The 15,757-nt window shown below is 46.1% G+C and overlaps 2 pseudogenes; both read left to right on the forward strand.

The window, feature by feature from the left end:
• The first annotated feature begins 1,880 nt into the window (after nucleotides 1-1,880).
• LOC136656758 (5S ribosomal RNA) lies at nucleotides 1,881-2,002 on the forward strand (annotated as a pseudogene).
• Nucleotides 2,003-6,664: 4,662 nt separating this feature from the next.
• On the forward strand, nucleotides 6,665-6,781 carry LOC136656394 (5S ribosomal RNA; annotated as a pseudogene).
• The last annotated feature ends 8,976 nt before the right edge of the window (nucleotides 6,782-15,757 follow it).

Genomic DNA, 15,757 nt, shown 5'->3' on the forward strand with positions numbered 1-15,757 from the left:
GCAGAGGGCTGGAGGGAGGCAGCAGGGCGAAGGTCACCCTGAACTCAAAGATTCACCCTGAATCTGCTGCTCCTGGTCTTGATCCAGCTGTTCCACAGGATAGCTAGCCACGTGAACAACGGAGGCTGCATTCCTAACCACGCTTTCCTGAGAGTAAGCCCCATTGAACAAAATAGGACTTACTTCTGAGTAGACCTGGTTAGGATTGTGCCCTGAGTGCTGCAAGCGAGGCTAGAGGGTGGTGGCGCGGTAAGTATTGCAGGCGCTTCAACGTGATGTGTAATCAACCCCTCCCACTCGCTGTTGGGGCTATTCTGGGCAGTGAAGGCGATACAGCACTGCCCAGAATGGCTCTGGCGGCCAGAGGGAGGGGCCACTACACAGCGCATTGTGGCACCTGCTATACTTACTGCACCATCCCCCTTTGTAGCTACACGACTGATGGAGGGCCCAATCCTATCCAACTTTCCAGCACTGATGCAGCCTCAATGCAGCTCCAAGATAAGGGCACAAATGTTTCCTTGCCTCGAGGAGGACTCCATGACTGCTTCCCCACCGCAGAATGCACTACAGCATGCTCCTTTGGCTTGGCTGCATCAGTGCTGGAAAGTTGGATAGGATTGGGCCCTTAGTTCTTTATTTGCTGAAGGTATATCCCACTTTCTAGGAGGTCTGGTCTAGAGGGTAGAGCCTCCATTTGTCTGAGGATAACATCCGCAAGTCGCCAGTTCGAGGCCACCGGCACCGTGCGACCTTGAAGCAGCTGACAAGCTGAGCCGAGTTATTCCATCTGCTCTGAGCGTGGGAGGATGGAGGCCAGAATGTTGCGACCAGATCAGAAAGAAACATCTGAATGTTGTGGTTTCTTGAACGATAGAACCTTCTTTCAAATTGTAAAAATCCCTACGGGGATTTAATTAGCCTGTCTATGTAAACCGCCTTAAATAAAGTCTGAGGAGAAATCTGAGGACCAAGAAAGGAGGTATAGAAATACCTGCATTATTATTATTATTATTTCTACTCCAGTTTTATGATGGCTATTGACCCACCTCAAGGGTCCTCTTTGGGGAACAGAAAAGTGGACATAAATATAATAACAAACGTGAAATCAGTAGAATCTAATGATGTGCCCAGTCAGTCCCATAGGTTTGGTGTGAACATTGCAATATCAATGGAGATGTGTGCTGTTAGGAATGTCACTCCCTCTTGCTAGATGGGGGGCACATCTATATAGGAAGTCGGTCTCCGCTATCTCAGTTATTCCATCCCACCATTAAAAAAAAAAAAAAGGAAAGAATGGAACTAACTGGGAGAGGCAAAATGACTGGGACAAGCTTTTATAGCAAACATTGAAAGGGCTTGGAACAGCAACCTTTCAACCTTTCAATGTGCAGTTTGGTTGATTGAATACAGCATTACCCAAAGTAGCAGAATTTTAATCACCAGACATATTTTGTGAATTACAGCAAATCATGTTGTAGTATATTTAAAAAAAAAACTTTCCATATTGCAACCCCCCACACACACGCACGCACTTTGCACTGAACTTTGAACACCATTCAACAGCCCTGCCTGTGGAGAGAGAAGTTGAGAAACAGCTAGAATATTAAATACCCCGTTATATGACTCCCTGAGGGATGGGCTGCTAATATTACACATTGCCACAACATTGCCCGAATGGTTTATTAATGGTAGGCAAACAGAGTGAGCATGACGTATAATGATAATAACAATAAATGTTATTTATACGGCAACTATCTCCCACAGCGCTCCAGGGGCCTCACAAAAATTCACTTTAAAAGGTTAGTGATGTAGTCGCAGCATCTGCCTGGTGCATTAGTGTAAAGGGAAAGCTAGCTAGCAGGATTTAGGATAGCCATTACTAGGACCATTATCTTACCCTGCACATGCCTGATCTTGTCTGATCTTGGAAGCTAAGCAGGGTCAGGCCTGGTTAGTACTTGGATGGGAGACCGCCTGGGAATACCAGGTGCTGTAGGCTTATACCATGATCTCGGAAGCTAAGCAGAGTCAGGCCTGGTTAGTACTTGGATGGGAGACCGCCTGGGAATACCGGGTGCTGTAGGCTTATACCATGATCTCGGAAGCTAAGCAGAGTCAGGCCTGGTTAGTACTTGGATGGGAGACCGCCTGGGAATACCGGGTGCTGTAGGTTTATACCATGATCTCGGAAGCTAAGCAGGGTCAGGCCTGGTTAGTACTTGGATGGGAGACCGCCTGGGAATACCAGGTGCTGTAGGCTTGTACCATAGCCTTTCGAGACTGAAGGTTGCCAACCAGTCAGACTCATTGAACTTCCCTCCCCATTCTGAGTTTATGTCTCCATTTTTTGGTCCCCCATCCTCCTTGAGCTGCCTAGGCTTTGGTCCGTCAAGCTACTATTCCTTCCTATTGCCCGCCAGTGGTGTAGCTATAGGGGGGCAGTGCGGTAAGTACCGCAGGCAGTTCAATGTGCTGTGTAAGCGGCCCCTCCCACTCCCCATTGGAGCCATTCTGGGCAATGACTGCAATGCGCAGGAGTGCAGAGTGTTCCTGTGCATGGCTGTCCCTGTCTGGTATGGCTCCAATGAGGAGCGGGAAGGGCTACTTACATGGCACGTTGCAGCGCCTGCAGTACTCACTGAGCTGCCCCCTGTAGCTATTCTATTGTTGCCCACAACACTTCACCACCTCTAAAATGTTACCAAAAAGGGCTGTTATGTTTAAGGGAGTTATTATATTACCCTTTTGGAAACTTTAGGACCTTAGGCTGGATAGCAAGACAGCGTAAAGCAAAGAAATCTCTTGTTTAGCTTAAAGAGGAGACTGGGAGGAAGGTAACTTTCAATCAAAGGATTATATTTTTTTTGCAAAAACACACAAAGGTAAACATAATACACATGGAAAATGGTAAGTATATGTCTACTTGAATCCTAGTACTTGGATGCAGTGTACCTAGCTTTACGATGGCTGCATGTGCTGTGTATTTGGTGTATCCGATAAGGAAACCGAAAAGGATAGGTTGTAGGGAAGGATTTTAGGGGTCCCTGGTCTGCCTAACCCCGTTTGCTAACTAAAGATGGGGGAAGAAGGGAAGAAATAGGTAGGATGGAAGGGAGAGAGTTTTAGACGCAAGATATATTTACTTGTCCCGGGGAGCAGTTGGGTGGGAAAGAGTCCTATGAAGGACCACTCCCTTGGGAGGGCAGCCAGAGAGAGAGCATGTGCTCGGAGCTTTCTCTTAAAGGGTTGTGTCTGACCTGGAAGCTGACCTAGAATGACCGGAAGAATCCCAGAGCTGTGCACATGCTCAGTATACACAGTAGGACACGTGGCGCATGCAAGAACATGATGACTGGGTATAAGCTATGACTGGGGGAGGGAGGCAGTTTGCATAAGGAGTTTAAGAGCGATAAAGCTACAACAATAGAACAATAAGAACATAAGAACAGCCCCACTGGATCAGGCCATAGGCCCATCTAGTCCAGCTTCCTGTATCTCACAGCGGCCCACCAAATGCCCCAGGGAGCACACCAGATAACAAGAGACCTCATCATCAGATAACAAGAGACCTCCTAACAGATAACCAGAGACCTCCTCATCAACAATAGACTTCTTTCTCCGGAGGTGCGTGCTTGTTTTGCATAATCAGGAGACATTCCTTGACTGGAGGAGGGGATGTAATCACCCTGAGCTTTGCTAAACTTGTGACTTTTACCAGGGCCTTGGAAAAAGTGTACTGGGGGAAAGGGTGTATTTTGAGGTTTTACCTGCATGAGTTTTAGTCCATAATATATATACAAAATCACAACTTGGAAGGGAAAAGGAGATTTTCACGTAACAATTGAGACTTGTTTCTGAACAAACATGCTCAGGATTGTGATACGTGAGTAAATAAGTATGAACCTGCCCAGTTACTAAGACCTCTGAGTGTCAGATTTGAGTGCCTCAACTTCTGAAGTGGGGGCTTCTGGGGTATGGCCTCCTTGGTTGTGGCACTCCACTGCCTTATCGGTTTGCTGGTGCCAAATCTGATGTCGTTCAGGTACCAGGGCTTTCAGCAGTTTGAATGGCTCTTGAACAGGAGTATTTTTACGAGTGGCTCTTACTGATGCAGTCTGCTGATACTGAAAATAGGTGCTATTTTCTCGGTCTATTGCTTTTCCTGTTCTTTATTACTCTTGTATTTTTATTGTTAAAATGTATGTTGCAAGTTTTCATGAGACTGTTCTATTGAAAGAGAGGGTTAAAAAATGCTTAAAACAACCATGACTTGATCAACATATCACTTGTGCCACAAGTGGCATGGGAAAATGAGGTGTGTGTGTGGTGGGGGGGGAACATGTTGGGAGAAGGAGAGCACAAGGGCTCAAGAACGCAAACCTGTGGCTACAGCTACATTCCTGCCTGCATTTCCAAGCTCTTAGAGACAGAACTTCTCCAAGTCATCAAGAGCCTGTACGAGTTGTATCATCTGCATCAGAGTGACACTACATCATGTTCAGGACTTGACTTGTTGCACACTTGCCAAAAATATGGGGACCACCACATGGGGAATTAATCCCAGGGACTGACCTGTCACATAGTATTGTAGCGGGGAGGGCATCTGCTTATGGAAGAATTATTGGGTGAGTGTACTGTTTAGTCATAAACCACTGCTTTTATACAGACACAAGTATAATAAAAAGAGATATCAATCAAAGTGCATTCATAGCAGTTTGAGACACTTTTTGTCCTGTTTTGACCCTGAGTGCTGCTCTACTCCTGCCAGTCAACGATATGGACCAGGGTCAAGGAGACACACACTGAGATACCACCAAGACATAGGTTTTCTTTTGCTTTGTACTATGGAAGGGGAGAATTTGGCATGGGATTGTCTTTTAGAGCAGCAGTCCTGTGCACTTCTTATAACCTGCAGTTCTGCTCTCATAACCCTCTCCCCTCTTTTTTTTGCATCCTTGAAGTGTGAAGATTAAAGATCTGAAGGGGACCTCCATTCTTCACCTAAGGTAATCCAAATTCTACCTGAAATAGAATTGCAATGGCAACAGAAGCACAACATAAAGTTCAGGATTGTTTAGATGGCTGCCTTCATTTAGCTGAAAGAGCTCAGCTGTATGAATCTCCTCTTTAACGCCCCCCCCCCAAGTAAAAACCAATGTGACCTTTTGCTGTTAATAAATAGAATATACGGAAACTAGCCGAGCTTAAAATTACACTTTTAAAAAATATTCATCCCCTGGGTATAAAGCCATGCCTAACTATTTTTGGATGATGATGTTCTTAAATTTAAAAGGAGAGAGAGAGAGAGAGAGAGAGAGAGAGAGAGAGAGAGAGAGAGAGAGAGCCTTGTACTTGGATTGATCAGACTGCTGGGGAGCAGAAACCTCCCCTCCCTCATAGATAAAGTAGGCAAGGGAGACGGTTAGCCTGGACCTCCTGCTAGTTTTATAATGCCATATCTTTTATTTAATAGATGAGGAAGCATTCAAACTGCCAAGGATCAGACTGTTTCCAGAACTGCCTCCAATATGAACCTGCTCAAGCATTGAGCCCCCTGTCAGAATCCCAAGCCTGCCTTCCTTACATTGATAGGACCCACATTAAGAGCATATGAACAGAGTTTCTTTTTACCTTCAGTAATCATATGCTCTGACATTTCACAAACAAAAATAGGGGCCGCTCTTCTGTCAAGAATCGGTGCCTGAGGGAGCCCAACATCACTCATGGAAGACTCTGCTCCTCCATATATGTAGGCTGGACATTCATTCCACAACTGCAGGACTTCCACCGGTTTAAAAGATAGGACGGCTTTTGTTGTTGACAAAAATATCCTAGAAAAATATAGCTGTTCACACCAGAGATGACCAACAATTAAAAATATTCCCCAGGGAGCAAAATGGCAGTCAAATTGTGCTTGCAATGACCTCCTCGATCTGAGGTATATGAATGTATTGAAAATATTTGTATCTCAGCAGGAAGGTACTCATGGTGGCTAACAACATATTCACACAATAAAACAGAATAAAAATGGCTTCAGTATAAGCCAGTGATTTTCAACCTTTTCCATCTCATGGCACTAAAATTGTCAAGACACACCATCGGGTTTTTGATAATTGCCAAGGCACACCATGCTGCCAATGGGGGGCTCACATCCCCATTGGTCTGACTAATAAATGACTTTCCCCCAAATTCCTGTGGCACACCTGTGAACCACTCACGGCACACCAATGTGCCATGGCACAGTGGTTGACAATGGCTAGTATAAGCAAAATGACAACATTAAACAGGATATGGTACCAGAAAACAAAATAAAAATGGCAGAATTAAGAGGAGATGGAACAGGGGATGTCCCACCCTGAGCAGCAATGGTCTGACAGCATGTGACGTTATGCAATGTACGAGATGTCATGTGACATCACTTCCAGGAAGCCCCAGGAATGCACACGCTCATAGCACTAGCTGGGACTCACAGATGCTGCTGTTTGTGCTCAGGTGGCAGGGGTTCCTGAGGCTTCCTCACTCTGGAAGCAACAGGAGCAAGCTTGTAGCAGTGCCTGGGGTGAAACAGCCACAGATACCGTGAGTGCCCAGGCAGGCAGGTGCGCCCGTTGCTCCCTGACTCAGGAAGTGATAGGAGTGTGTTTGTACTCACAGGGGCAGTGACAGCAACTGTTACCCTGCACATGCCCGATCTCGTCTGATCTTGGAAGCTAAGCAGGGTCAGGCCTGGTTAGTACTTGGATGGGAGACCGCCCGGGAATACCGGGTGCTGTAGGCTGATACCATAGTCTTTCGAGACTGAAGGTTGCCAACCAGTGGTGCCTAGGGCTGCAAATGGCGCCCAGGGCTTGTGCCCTGACTTGTCATATCCTGAAATCCACCACTGGGTCCCAAGCCATGCAGGACTTTAAAGGTCAAAACCAGCACCTTGAACTGCACCTAGAAACAGACCCGTAAACAGTGCAGCTGGTAAGTGCTCACCATGTCGCTTGCTGGCCAAAAATTGTGCGACAACATTCTACACTAGTTGACATTTCCAAACAGTCTTCAAGGGCAGCCCTATGCACGGATGTGCAGATCCACTGTGGCCTCTTTGACTCAATGCCATAGGCAGATCAACAGAGAGGGAGGGAGGAGGTTCCCAGCTCGGCAAGGTGGGAGGGGATGAATAGTGAGAGTGAGGGGATAGAAGTGGTGGGTAGGTGGGTGCACATGCACATTGCCTGCAGCAGCTCGAAGGCTTACAACCCACTCCTTTGCAGCTCTACTCCAAAGTCTCAATCTCTCATTGCTGTCAGTGGGGATTTGCCCCAGGTGACCGTGGAGGAGGATACTAGTGAACTGCACATTCATTGTTCCCGAGAAAAACTCCCAAGTCCCAAGTCACTTCTGGTTTCAAGACATGGGCAATTTGAGTCCACACGAGTCAGGGAAAACACGTGTTTTGAGACACGAGTCTTTCAAGTTGAGTCACCCATCCCTGGTATTTCAACAGTGATTACCTTGGTTGTTTTAATCTGAAAGTTTGCTCCCATGTTTGAGGCCTGCTTTTCATTGATATGCTTGACAGGAGAATAGCTGGGGGGGGGTAGAAAGTATTGCAGACGCCACAACATTCTGTGTAACCAGTCCCTCGGTTACACAGCACTTGCCATCGGAGCCAAAATGGCTTTGACAGCAAGTGGGATGGGGCATTGTGGCACCTGCAATACTTAACGCGCCATCCCCTCTGTATCCATGCTATTGATGCTCGGCAGGCAGGCCTTCTCCATATCTGTGAATATCTCCCAGTCACTAAGGATAGGGGGCTGCTCGAATGGAGGAAAACTAGCCCCCCAGGTGTCAGCCATCACATTCTTACTCATTCTAATCACCGTAATTGTAACATGACCACAAGCGTGAGATGAGTGGAGGGAAAACCAGGAAACAAAGGCTACCTCTGGGCAACAATGCAACTTCATTTAACCTTAACAGACCAAGCAGTGCTATCATTTCTCCCCGGCACTCTGGTGCGAATCTGGTGTCAGGACGGCTTCTCATTTGCAATGTATGACAATTTTCGCACCTGAAAAGACACTGCCACAAGTCAATAGACTATAAATTGCACTTGGAAATGGAATCGCCTTAACTAAAGCCTGCCTGCTTTGCCCAGGAGGCCTCCTGCTGCTGCTCTCTCCCTTCTCCTCCCCAAACCTCCCCCCCACCCCCAATCTTCCTCTTAAAAATGTGTAGGTTTAGATGTTTGGTCAATTTACAAGACATTTGTGACGTCATGTAGATGAGACTTCGCAGACCCACGTATACCCATTGGGGCCACTGTGGCTCTCCCCGGGGTAAGGGGAATTTTTTCTTGCCGAGTCCAGTCAAAGGGGGCAAGGGGTGGAGCTAGATTCAAATCTTGTGGATTGGCACATCCTTGCAGCGTATGGTTGATGTTATTAGGAGCTTTAACCGAGGGGATCTTAAAATGTCACCAGTTAAGGCTCTGTTGGGAGGTGCTGATTCAAGCTACTTGTATGTAAGGCCTTCACAACTCCTGAGCCACCAAGCTACACAACCCACCAGAGATGGTCCAAGATATAGTGGTATCTCAGGCAGAAAAGCCAAATGGCACCCCATTTGTCCTTTATTGTCCAATATTGGACAAATGGACCTACTCCATGCTTGACCACAGCCCCATCCTTGCAGCATTGGGCAGACAGCAAAAATGGGACATTCATCGACTTAGTAGTCAATGATGTGCTACTGGGATTTACACCACCAGTTCTAGGGAATTTGTGAAAATGGTTTTCAGATCCCTGCAGAAAGCAGAAAGGTATCTATACATTACTGAAAAATCAATGATCTAACAGGCAGCCTGTGCCCATGATGTTCAGCAGAAAAATATGCTAACGTCCGGGTCATCTCATTGGAAAACGCATTTATCATGGTTTCCAGGATAGCCGCCATAGCTTAGTGCTTCATCATCACAGATGCTTCTGGACTTCCTTGAACCATGCTCCAGTAATGACCCCATAAAGATAGCCATTTTAGTTTATTGTGGTTCTCCCTCCCTCCTTCCCTCCCTCAAGAGAGCCAACCCTGGTTGCTGAGCAGTTTGAAAATGCTCTATACTTTGTTGACCTGGGTTAAAATGTATTTATTTATTGAAATGTACATCTGGCACTGTTCTGAAGAGCCAATGCAGACAACACTGAAGAGAAGCATAAAGTTCCATTTAAAAAGATGAAAAATGCAATCGCATTAAAATATAGTTAAAGATTCTACCTCTGTGCTTGTGATTTGTATAGATAGGTGTACAAACACACACATGGGAGCACGAGCATTTCAAACTTCCTTTCCCAGCTATAGACCCATGGAAGGTTGGGTGTACCTCCAGAACGGAAGAAGTGGCACATGGGAAGTGGCAGCATAAGTCGAAATTGGTGGAAATTGGAGGTAGTGGGGATGCTCTTTCTTGAAAGTGTTAGAACACTTTTCTGCCATTTTAGTTCTGAGCAGGATCAACTCCCTGAAACTGCTTTATGACCTCCCCCCCCCCTAAAAGGGGACACACACACACACCTGCAATCCACTTTCTGTTTTCAGTCCATCGGGTAATGACAGGACAACTGCCCAACAGTGGGCAGGTCTACTCAGAAGTAAATCCCATTGCCCTCAATGGGGCCTACCCCCATGACAGTGTGCATAGGTTTGTTGCCTCAGTGTTGCATGTAGTGTGGCTCTGAGAGAGGTGAAGTGGTTTGAGGAAGGTGTCACTTTCCATGTTACATGCACGTTCCCTTTGTCCCACGGTCACCTCTCAGCAAATCAGGCTCTGCATGCCTTCTGAATAGTGCACACAGCGGCATCACCTGTTTGCTGGTGGTAAGAGAATGGGCTGACAGTACCCGCTTTGAGCAGCGGCCATCTTTTCACCATCAGCTTTTGGAAACAACTGAACAGCTGTTGCTTGCTTGCCTTGAGCCTTGCTCTGGTCTACCAGCTTTGAGGACACATCTCTTCCTTGCTGTTATGGCTGTATCCTGATCCATGACTGTATATTCACATTATATATATGTGACTCTTTCAAGCCCCTTTCTGTCTCCGTTACTGGTCTCTCCAAGGGGAAATGCCTTCAGTAGGGGGAAGAAGAGGTTGCTTCACCCCATCTCCTCATGACAGGGTCAGTCTTAGGGCAATTTGACCAAATTGGGTCCCATGTCTGGAGGTGCCCCACACTGGAGTGGTGAGCCACAGGCAGCACCTCACTCTGTAGCTGACACTCTGGCCTGGAATCTTCCATGCTGAGGCATCATGAGGAGAGTGTGGTGAGCAGAGCATTGACTCAGGATGGCCCTCCCTACCACGCCTGGGTCTGATTGGCTTGAAATTGCCCCCCTTCGAAAGAGTTGGCAGTGATGTCACTGCCGGGTGCCTTATCAGTGCTAGTCATCTTGGTGCATGCTCCCCCAAAATGTTTTGCATTGTCCCCTTCAGTTCCTAAGACTGGCCCTGCCACACAGGATATCCACCTAATCCATCAGCAACCTTTGTAGATCCTGGGTCCAGACCTGCCATGCAACAGGTATTTGGATGTGGCCCCCTTGAATTCTGGTCATTGCCAAGTCCCACAGGGTGGACTCATAACATCATCCCATCCACTTGCTTCCTCGGGAGCCTTCTAGAAATGTCATGCTATGGGCAGCCTTTCTTTCTGCCCACTTGCCGCCAAGCAAACAGCAATATCATGTGGAAGCAGAAAGGTGCAAATGAAGACAAGTACATTGAAAAATGTAAGCACCTTGCATTTAAACTACTGCCCTGTAGGGAGAACAAGCTTTCTGTCTCCAACCAGTACCTTAATATACTGAAGATAACATACCCTGGATCAACGAGCTATATATCTTGTGATCCATATTGATTCCAGCCACGTGACGTGTCCTCTGCAAAAGATAAAATTGGTTTAATGCTATCTTTTTTTTTCTAATCCACTTCCAATGATACTTAAGCATGCAAAGAACATGGCCGCTCCTCCCCCCCCCTCCGGCCACAGTTGGAAAAGCAGGTCTAGACAGCTGACGATAAAGGACAAGGGCTTCTTACTGCCTCATCAATACTTTGATACCGCTGGGCTAATGGAATCCTGTGACTTTCTGTTCTCATTGATAAATGCAGATGAAGTGGACTTTGATGAGTGGGAAATACTTCAGGGCTACAGCTATAATTACTAATGACTCCACAGAACATAGCCTCTGCTCGACAGATTTGCCTTTTGAAGACAAAGTACGTCCTGCATTAGACTGTCTTATTAAGAGCCAAAGCCCTTTCTTCCTGACTCACCTGTCAACGGAAGGCAAATTTGTAGGGTCTCATCCGTAGAGCCAAAAAGTCTGATAGTCCTCATCTCCAGAACGGACAAGTGGAACAGACTCAGGCAGAAGATGTGGGGAGGGGACTGCAACTTATACATGCTTTGCGTGAAGAATGGCTCAGGCTGAGTTTCTGACATCTCTAGGTAGGGTTGGGGGAATTCCCTTTCTGACATCCTGTAGATCTCCTGCCAGCCCATGTAGACCAGGGGTTCCTGACCTTTAGGAGCTCGTGGACCGCCAAAGCAAAAACTGGAATTATCATGGACCACACAACTCTCCTGCACACAAAAAATACAATTAAATCTGTAATAATTAGAGAATATTTAATACAGATTTATTATTTCTAGAAGAGATTTCTGGACTGCTGGTTTTGTTGTCAACTGTGGCTGCAGGTGGTCCATTCTCTGCTCTCTCTGATGGTCCATGGGGAAGCATCTGTCAAACAAGCGCCCCCCCCCCAAAGACTACCAGAGATGGTGGAGAATGGATTGCCCACAGCTGCACATAACACTTAATTGATGGCTATAGACTGTTCACCATCTCTAGTGGTCTGTGGGGGAGTATTCACTCAGTGAGATGCTTGAAGTGATCAAAGGTGATTTATTTTCTGAGATCTTGCCAAACCACTTTTCAGGGTCTCACAAACCACCTGTGGTCCCCGGACCACAGGTTGGGAACCAGTGATGTAGACCAGGGGTGCCCAAACCCCGGCCCGAGGGCCACTTGTGGCCCTTGAGGGCTCTCAATCCGGCCCTCAGGGAGCCCCCAGTGTCCAATGAGCCTCTGGCCCTTCAGAGACTTACTGGAGCCCATGCTGGCCCGACGCAACTGCTTTCAGCATGACGACAAGTATTCAACCTTTCACCTGAGCTGCGGGACGAGGGCTCCCTCCACTACTTGCTGTTTCACATCTGTGATGCATCAGTGGCAGTGAAGGAAAGGCTAGCCTTGCTTTGTGCAAGGCCTTCTATAGGCCTTGAGCTACTGCAAGACTTTCATTCATTCATATAAGTTCCATCTCCAATAAATTCATTTATGTAAATTTATTCAAATTTTAAATGTAAATTAATTCTTTTTTTCCCTGGCCCCCAACACAGAGTCAGAGAGATGATGTGGCCCTCCTCCCAAAATGTTTGGACACCCCTTATGTAGACCATCAAACTTGTTTCATACAGCGGGCTAAATAGCACTTGTGATGCCTACTGAGATCTGGAATGATTTCATTAAGCTGATGATGACCAGAAATTAGTACTTTGTTCTCACTTAGGAACTCATGAGCTGCAAATGACAGAAGAGAAAATGTGCAAATCTTGATCGTATTTTCAAGATATGGGAGATCCCTATTAACATGCAGGCTGCCCTTTCCAGCAGTGATACCTTAGAGCAACTGCTGATACCTGAGAGCAACTCAGATACCTGAGAGCAACTGCTGATACCTGAGAGCAACTCAGATACCTGAGAGCAACTGCTGGTGGTGCTGGTAAAGCCTGAGGGACAGATAAAGAGCTTCTGCAGGTCTCATCCAGCCCACAGACTTTATGTTTGACACCCTTGTTGTAGACAACACAGATACTACTCTCTGTCCCATCAATATGGGAAATTGGATGGGTAGGTAAAAGTGACAAAGGCTTCTCAATGATGGCTCCAAATTTTTGGAATGTCCTCCCCAAGAAGGTCCATTAGGCCCCCTACTCTTCCTGTCCTTTGACATGTTTTCAAAACATTTTACCAGTTGATATTTAACTGTCTGTTACTGTGACACAACTACATTGTATTACATCTTTTTTTAAAAACGCTGTTCTGTTGTCTAGTTCAGGTTGTCTTGTTTTTCTCTTTTTTAAAAAAAAAAAAATTGTTATTGCATTAATTTATGTTGCATTGATTTATGATTCATGTCTATTCACTGTTCTTGGTATATTTATGCAGAAGAAGGGGTTGTAAATAATAAAGAACATATTAAATTATCAATTAAATTTTGCCATCTCTGTATAAACCATGGCAAAGCTGAGAGTCACTGCTTCTCAGGGGCAAATGCTACAAAGTTTTTGCAAAGTTAAACCCCTGTTTCCCAAGGTGAAGGTGCAAAAGCATTGAGAAATTCAAATAAAATAACAGCTCCAATAATCAGGAGAATGTATAAAAAGGAAAAGATTACATTAAATTAATTGGCTGTGCAAAAAAAAGTCACAGAGGTTAAGGAATAGCTCTTTAAAAATGAGATACCTTCAAATTATATTTCAGAATTTTATGCTTATTGTAAAAAAAGAACAAGTCTTCCAATTATGCCAACAACAATTCATTAACTTGACATCAGGATTTCTTGAAAGATTGAAATCGCAGTAAAATCCTTACCAGGCTTGAATGCATCATCAGGAATTTATGAAAAGTACCACTCTATGTCTGACTTGAGATTTAGGTGGCCCGATGCTGGGATGAGGCCTGCTGGGTTGGTACTCTGGTGGTTCAACATGCACCCGCTGGGTGAGTTGGTTTCTGCTTTGCGAATGCCATAAAGCATCCTCCATTGGTGTAACACAAGCTACGCCAGCAGGGAGGGTGGATAGGATTGTAGGCATATCTTCTCAGAAATAAGTCTAATTGAGTTCAATTGGAGTGGACCTCAACAGGTGGGAAACCCTGGCCTCTGAGCGGCCTGCTTGGAAGCAGGCTGTGCAGCACGGCCTTTCCCAGTTTGAAGAGACACTTGGCCAACAGTCTGAGGCAAAGAGGCAAAGAAGGAAGGCCCATAGCCAGGGAGACAGACCAGGGACAGACTGCACTTGCTCCCGGTGTGGAAGGGATTGTCACTCCCAAATCGGCCTTTTCAGCCACACTAGACGCTGTTCCAGAACCTTCATTCATAGCGCGATACCATAGTCTTTCGAGACTGAAGGTTGCCAACTAACTGGAGTTACTCCCATGTAAGAGTGTGTAGCAGTGTTTCTTAAACTGTGGATTGGGACCCACTAGGTGGGTCATGAGCCAATTTCAGGTGGGTTCCCATTCATTTCAATATTTTATTTTTAATATATTGGACTTGATGCTACCATGGTATGTGACTGCATTCTGCATTTGGGTGAATGTGACAGACCTGTTAACAAGCTACTGTGTATATTCTTAGTAAATGGGACTTACTCCTGGGTAAGTGTGGGTAGGATTGCAGCCTAGGATTGTTAAAAACTTCCTGCCTGCTGATGTCACTTCTGGTCATGACATCGCTTCCAGTGGGTCCTGACAGATTCTCATTCTAAAAAGTGGGTCCCGGTGCTAAATGTGTGAGAGCCACTGGTGTATAGGATTGCAGCTTGAGGCTCTGAGCAGAGAATCAAGATTTCCCAGTTCCCAGTCCCAGAAGGCCTTACCCCTTCTGCCCCACCCTGACTTAACAATGTATACTGGCCCCATTTGCGTGCAACACTTTCACAGTAGCAGAGAGCCTGCCCAGGCCACAGATGACTGCCGCTTTAACTCACACATGGGCTACCATGTGTGGGAGGTGCATTGAAATGTGACTTTGTGCACATGGCCAGCTTACACGGGTAAGAGCTTTTTCTATGGCCTGCATCCCATACAAACCAGACTTAACAAACAGCTGAGGAGGAGCCCGGATTATTATTTTAACTTAAGTGAAATAAGGAGTGAAGGTAGCGCCCTCCAGCCTAAAAAATAAAGGTCAACAAATGGGGTGGGGGGGGGGAGGAGAGAAAGCCAAAACAAGAAACTGTGCTGAAAGAGAAGGGAAGCTGCTATTTTTCTCTAGGCGTTTGATCCGATTGACGGCCCTTGTCTGAACTTACTAGTCATTTGCCGTTTCATTAGCTGCCAGGTTTTCAATTTCTGCCTCTTGGAAGTTACACCGCTTTGAACAAGTCCCCACAGTAATTGAATTTGCCACCGGAATAGAACACTGGAAAATTTCATTTTCTTCCCGGCACGAAGGCAAGCGGGACATCTATTCCTGCTGGACTCCCTTCCTCTCCCCTTCTTTTTCCCAGCCCGCTCTTGTGTTTTCTGATGACCCCCTCCACCATACACAAATATAAAAATCACAGAAAGGGGTGCAGGAGAGAAGGGGGAGAGCGAGATGGGGAAGGCCGTTCCCCTTCAAACGATTGCCAAGTGCATCAGCCTGGCCGTGTTGCAATTTCCTTCTAAATGCCTTCCACAAATAATGGTTTTCAAAATGAGCATTAACAGGCTTGATTACACGAAATTGTCCTTTTAATTTACACCAGTATTCTATTGATCACACAAGTGCAGATTAAAGTGTTCAATGAAGCCCATGATGAGGTATTAAGCAGCTAAGGGTCCTCCAGGGGCCGCCAGGGACGGCCAGGAATATGCTAGAAGTGTACAGTTATTTCCCCATAATGAAGTGGCACTATGCGAAGGCATGAATC

The sequence above is a fragment of the Tiliqua scincoides genome, chromosome 6, assembly GCF_035046505.1.
Source record: "Tiliqua scincoides isolate rTilSci1 chromosome 6, rTilSci1.hap2, whole genome shotgun sequence".
NCBI lineage: Eukaryota > Metazoa > Chordata > Lepidosauria > Squamata > Scincidae > Tiliqua > Tiliqua scincoides.